Source organism: Varroa jacobsoni, unplaced genomic scaffold (assembly GCF_002532875.2).
Source record: "Varroa jacobsoni isolate VJ856 unplaced genomic scaffold, vjacob_1.0 scaffold_387, whole genome shotgun sequence".
NCBI lineage: Eukaryota > Metazoa > Arthropoda > Arachnida > Mesostigmata > Varroidae > Varroa > Varroa jacobsoni.
In genome coordinates this window covers 150,250-156,447 of record NW_019213289.1, presented here as the reverse complement: position 1 = coordinate 156,447, position 6,198 = coordinate 150,250, and the positions used below count along the sequence as shown (strand labels likewise).

General features: G+C 46.7%; 1 long non-coding RNA gene across 1 annotated transcript; it reads left to right on the top strand.

Moving 5' to 3' along the window:
* Window positions 1-1,829: 1,829 nt before the first annotated feature.
* Window positions 1,830-3,813, top strand: LOC111259948 (uncharacterized). Its single transcript, XR_002679947.2, has 2 exons — window positions 1,830-2,921; window positions 3,077-3,813. It is a non-coding gene; the product is annotated as an uncharacterized LOC111259948 (long non-coding RNA).
* Window positions 3,814-6,198: the final 2,385 nt, after the last annotated feature.

Sequence of the window (6,198 nt, the reverse complement as noted above, 5' to 3'; positions counted from 1 at the left end):
CAGGTATTATCTTCTCTTGTCGATAGTCTGTATTATTTATTAGTCTTTAGATTGGGCAACACATACGACTTCGTACCCATAAAGCCTGACCGACGTTTTCTACCCTTCAGTAGTGTTACCATTGCTTTTTCATTCATACTTTGGGTATTTATTGCCTGCTTTTTCAGAACAAGTCTTTTTACATATGGAACCTTTTCATACTAGTACTAATATACTTGTATTTGGTTCTCGTTCGCGTTCAGATTTTTGATAAAGTTACCGTTCCCTTCATATATGCGGTAGATATATCTACCTGTTGGCAGACCTTGATGTTTCGGTCTCTCGTATCTCCACTCGCAATATGCTTTCCGACAAAGCCATTCTATGGTTCTAAACAAATGAATGAATGAAGTAGACCTCAAAAAAAACAGTTTCCATCCGTCCAGGAATCCAGGACGAACCAAAACAGCTTCTGTCGCTGTTGCTACTACAACTAAGACACCCCTTGCATCATAGAACTTGAACCCTGCTTGGCAGCTTAAACGGCAAACCACAACATATTGCAGCTGCAATAGCAGCGACCGATATTAACGCGGGAGAGCCGTTCCAAATTAAATGACCTACTCCGTCTTTAGCACCAAAACCGGACACGCAGGCCTGCGGCGCCGATTGGAGGTGGTCAGTCGTTGATCAGGCAGTTCAGCTGGGTGGACAAGTTCCTCGGTCAAGAGCGGCCATTGCGGAGGGTCGCTTCACTCTGATGTCGACAAACACAGGAACAACGGCGGCGGCGGCGGCGGCGCCAGCAGCAACGTAAGCGAATCGCTAGGTAACGACAAGGATGAGTGTCAGCTCCGGCCGCTACGTTAAAATTAGCAGTGAGCGTTTTTCGGCGGCAAGTAAATCAAGCCGCAGAATAAAAGAGCCTCATGCGGCTGATAGATACCGAAGAAGGAACGACAACCCCGAAGAGAAAAGCGTCGCAATGAACTGCTGTAACAGCGCGCCGTTCCTCCGACTGCCGCTGTTGTTCCGCCAACACAATCAGCGCCGCTTTTGTCCAGCAAATTTCTGCTGGACGAAGACGATCCGAGAGCTCCGAGGAAGTGCATCATCATCAAGCAGCAGCAGCAGCAGCAACAACAAAGGAGATGCGCCTGTTACGGAGAATTCGTCTTCGGTAGAAGATTTGTTTGGGGCGATAGCGGTAGTAGCTGCAGCTTTAGTACATGTTAGTTGTAGTTTTTGTTGCTGCTGCTGCTTTAGCGACCAGTATCGGTAGATCTGTGGCGCTGGCAAAATGAGCGCGCTAAGGAACGGCCGTTGCCGGATGCTAGCGTGCGAAATCATCGACCGTGTTGCAGATCGACCGTTGCCGTCTTGTTCTGATCAACGAAACTGCTTTCAACTATTCTGTCAAAGCTTATATACTTATTGTAACGTATTCAAGTAGGGATGGAAACGACGAGACGCGCACAAATACAGGCAAGTATTATGGCACTATTAAGTAGTATGCCATATAAGGCCGCTAACATTTGCAGCAACGAACGACAGTGCAGCGATACGCCTTTTGCCCTAATAGCAACAGAGGGAACACCTTCAAATTGTGAACAGGGACGTTCTCCCAAGTGGACCATTCCTCAGCTCGTCCGTATTCTGCGCATCTGCTGATCGTGCTCGACGTGGCCTGTTTGCGCCTACCGAGTTCTGTCATTATTTGACGTATCTGCTGACCCGTCGCAAACTACTGCACCCTCAATCGCAGGCTGCTGTCCTTACGTGACACACATAGGTGGGTACAATAATACAATATTAATTGGTAGTGGTAGTAGTTAGCAGGGGTGATCAGGACGACAATTCGACGTTAGGCACGAAGACGTTATGATCTGCTGTTAACTATATCACCGTGCTGATATTAGCTAAATGGTACAAACAAATCCTAAACAGCTATCGGGGTTTTTATATTTGGGAAGGTGGCGCCAGCTACGATGGTATTGGCAGTTAGTCCGACGATTGTTGAGTTAACTTCGGTATCATTGACTTCATCGTTTCCGAAAGCACCATCGTCCAGCACAGTAGAGCCTGGCCAACGCAGGCGTTCGCCCTGTGCACAACTGTAAGCGCAAATCGACAAAAACTCTCTGAGGCCGTATAGTGGCTGATAATCGTAGTGCAAAAGTAAACTCTCCTACAATCTAATTAACCCAAATGTAACAGTCCAAAGTATCAGCACTTGCGACCCAACCGTCCAAGACCAAAAAGAGTAGAACTCGAGCGGCCAGCGTCGTTTGGCACAGCACATGTACCGTCCACTATACGGCGACATATATCCGCAAGCAGAGAACGAAGCGGAATTATCGACGGTTTGCCAAACGAATCACTGTCGTTTCACTCACCTCTTCCGTCTCTGACTCGTCTAACGTCTGCTGAAACGGTGTGCATTATCTTTGTGTGTGCGTGTGTCGCGCACGCGATGACATTGAACTGCGTCGACAGCTTCGTTCTGCACCAGCTGATTGAGTCCAGTAGCCGACCAAGCAGCAAACGATAAATAGATGGATCGATGAATCGTTGTTAGGCATTGGCGACATCCACTAAAGAAAATCCGAGACCAACCGAATGACTGTTGGGTCTCTGATCCGCCATAGTTGTCAGAGAGTAGCCAACCTTGCGATAAGCACTACCCAACGTTTAGTCTGTAGCTGGTGCTAACGGTCTCTTCACGCCTGTGCTAATTGTGTCGCCCAAATCTGTGTCGAAACTTGCGTTGTTCTGTTTATGTTGGCCACTGATTCGTACTTTTGGTGAATAGCGTCAGTAGCAACGGCAGCGACTCCCGGCCCCCGACACCCCTGAGCGGTTATCCAAATAAGGCGATGTAACAGTACAGAAAAAAAAAAACTACGTAACTGAAACACAACAGAAATTTGCTACAGTCGAAGGTAAGGACAAGTACGCACCCACATAACGCAGTCAATACGCCGCGAAAATACGGGGCAAATGATTTTGAATGTTGATTTTTTTCTGTGTAGGCGCACACAGATGATTATCTTATGCCTAACAAATTTCAAATAACAATACTGATTCTGTTCAATAGGTGCCGCTTCAAGGTTTGCTTACATATATGCATTGAGCATTTTCGGCCGTGAAAAACTTGTCGAAAAACGAGGACTTATAACAGAATCACGGAAACTCAAGATTGATCGCCATGGATCATTCAGACGGGGCCTTGCAAGTTAACTTGACGGTATCACCTATGCAGAGGACACCTCTATACCACGGATCCGCTGAATGCACACCTGCCATTGGCGCGAAATGATTTTTTTCATTTGTTTTTTTTGTCTAATAACATACTAATCTGTACACATTCGAAGAATGTCTTGATGCTCCTTTATATGCTACGTAACGTCATCTAGGCTCTATATATACTGGATTATTGCGGGAACGATAACTAGTCAAAGTATCATAATCATTGTTACCTAAGCACTGGAATGGACTCAATCCGGAATGAGGTAGCGTCTGACCTGCGGAAGAAGGAAATCATAGTAATTTTTTTGTTCCCGTTCACGCTAATCGGCATAGAGGAACTGGTACGACCCAGATTAGTTGTTAGTTTTTATGCTGAAGTCAGCTCAGGGATATTATCGAGACCGTTGAGGGCACGCTATAAGCGTAGCGTCATTGTTAAAACAGAACGATAGCAAAATTATAGCTCATTTCTTTCTGTCCTTGGAAATGTTCTATCTCTGTTTACGCTTTTCATTTTTCACTCAATGAAGTGATTTCGCGATGACGCATAATAAAAACCTGTTCCGGTTCCAAACAAGCATTTCATACCGCTGTTTTTAATCAAACAATTACTTGCTCTGGAGCTGTGGAAAAGCTTGCTTGCATGTACGCTTCGATTAGCTGAATGGAGTGCTCGTTCAAGCGTTTTCCGCTATAAGGGACTTCAACGAGGCCCTACACCGTCCTCAATTATCGATGAAACTATCCAAGCATTTTATGGGATAACATGTTCATGTCGCAGAACAACGCCGTCTGCCGTATTATCAGCGCAACTAGAGAACTGCATCCTGATTAAGCTTTGTTTACGGAAACTTCATCCGCAGCTTATACAGTGGTGTAGGGTAACGCGACGTTATGAAACTATAGCTGCCCTTCTAGTAGCGGTTCGAGACAATGGCTCAACCTAACGTCACAGAACGGAGCTGAAGAGTCAGCACGACCTGTGAGAGCAACAACGATGCAGAACCATAGTGGAGTTACAGAACACCATGTATGTACACGTGCTATGCACATCAACTAATAGCAATAATCAACAATAATGGAAACAATAGCAACAGCAACAACAACAACACCAACAGTGATTTCCATGCAACTCCTTCCCCCACGGCAAGCGTTCCTCAGCTGAAGCCCGCAGAGGTTCATCTATTATTAAAAAACGCATTGATAGCGCCGCCACGATTTTCATTCGTCCAGATTTACCAATTGGTTTGTCGAATAGCTTAACTTACCAATCAGCAGCAGAATCTAAGCTGCGAGACCCTCAGCATCGTGGATGCATCAATTCAATCAGCCACAATGCTATCGATATCCTCCTCATACAGCCATTGCCATGGCTGAAATAAGCGTCTGGATAGACGACAGCGTCATCATTTGGTGGTAGTTGTTGTTGTGATGTCTTAGTACGTAGTTGCGGTGACGGTCTGGCTGCATTGGATTCTGTTTGGCGGGCGGCAAGGAGGCGGTGGTCATGCCAACGTAGTGGTATGGCCAAACCCACTGCCACTGCGGCCAAAAAATTGCATAAATATCGTCAGATGTCAACCAGGTCGACGAGCACATTATCATCTCCATTTTGACCGACCAAACGGACCGCGAGTGATAGAGATGCAAGAGGCAGCGGCAGCAGCCTGCCTACGAAAGAAGGGATGCCAAAGACGAACCGATAGCTGGTCCCTGTTGTTCAATATAGCTGATGTCCATCGCCGAAAAGAATTCCTTGTTTTTCGTCGCTTGACCAGAATCAACCCTTCGACCGTCTGGCAGGGACGACGCGTCTGCGGTCGAAATATCCAAAGACAGCGAGAGCTTGCTAGCTAGGACAAAGCGATACGGCTAGCAGTCGAGCGCCATCAGTGTACATCCGTCTATTGGTTCGTCGTTATAGCCAGCGTCGTTTTGGTGGTCCCCTTCGGTCCCATCGGTGCGTCGCGCGCTAACACCAGATACGGATAACTACGCCAGCCGCGTCATAGATGGACCACGCCGCATCGATGATCAAGGCAGCAACGATGCTGGCCGCTGCTGATCGGTTCGTTAGTTGCCTGCCGCTTTCTCACTGGTCGTTCGAACGGCGCTCGACCCACCGAGTTCGACCATGGTGTAACGTCGCAGGGCTGGTCACATCGTCCGCGTCGACATCGTTCGAAGGCTGAAGAACTGCCTTCGTTCTCAGTGAAAGAAAAGATGATCGCCAGCCAGAGAGACAGGCAGAACTTCCCCTGGCCAAAAAGAAGGCTGATCCCAAGTACCATCGATCGGCAAATGATTCGGCGGTCGCCGGCATTTATAGTAGATGATTTTTTTCCTGCTGCTGCTGCTGCTGTTGTTGTCGTTGCTCATATCTACGTATTATAGACAAAAGTTGTCTAAGCGCCAGGCAATCGCTAGTCATCGACGGGTCAGGGTATACATTTATTAACGGCGCCATGATTCCCATCGTCAGACACAGGTGACAGTTAGTGGCAGCTACGGATATCTTCGGCAGCAAGAAGCTGGTCTCACAGCGATTTGTGGAGTATTCGCCCTGTCTGCAAATAGGGCGAATATGCTGATATCGAAAGCGCTTGAGGTATCTTAAAAGGGTTGGCCCGAGCTAAAGACTTCATGCAGCCAAAAAAAATAAGAACAACTATAAGTAACATTATGACCCTTATACAAATCTATGGTACGATCTAGAAAAGGAAAAATATGCTAAAGATTATATTTCTTTTTGCTTTTATACATCTGTGTACTTCTGGGGAAACTACCCCCGGAGGTAGTCACATATAACTGCGGTCAGCTATGAACTAAATGTTGGTAAATATTTTGTGTCTTTAGGAAACCCCGATTTATCACCGAACCCATGGTTACCCAATCGTCTTAAGCCGCTAACAACAAAAGAGCAACGCAACAAGGACTCAATAAAGCCTTTTAGTCAAAGAACGACTACCC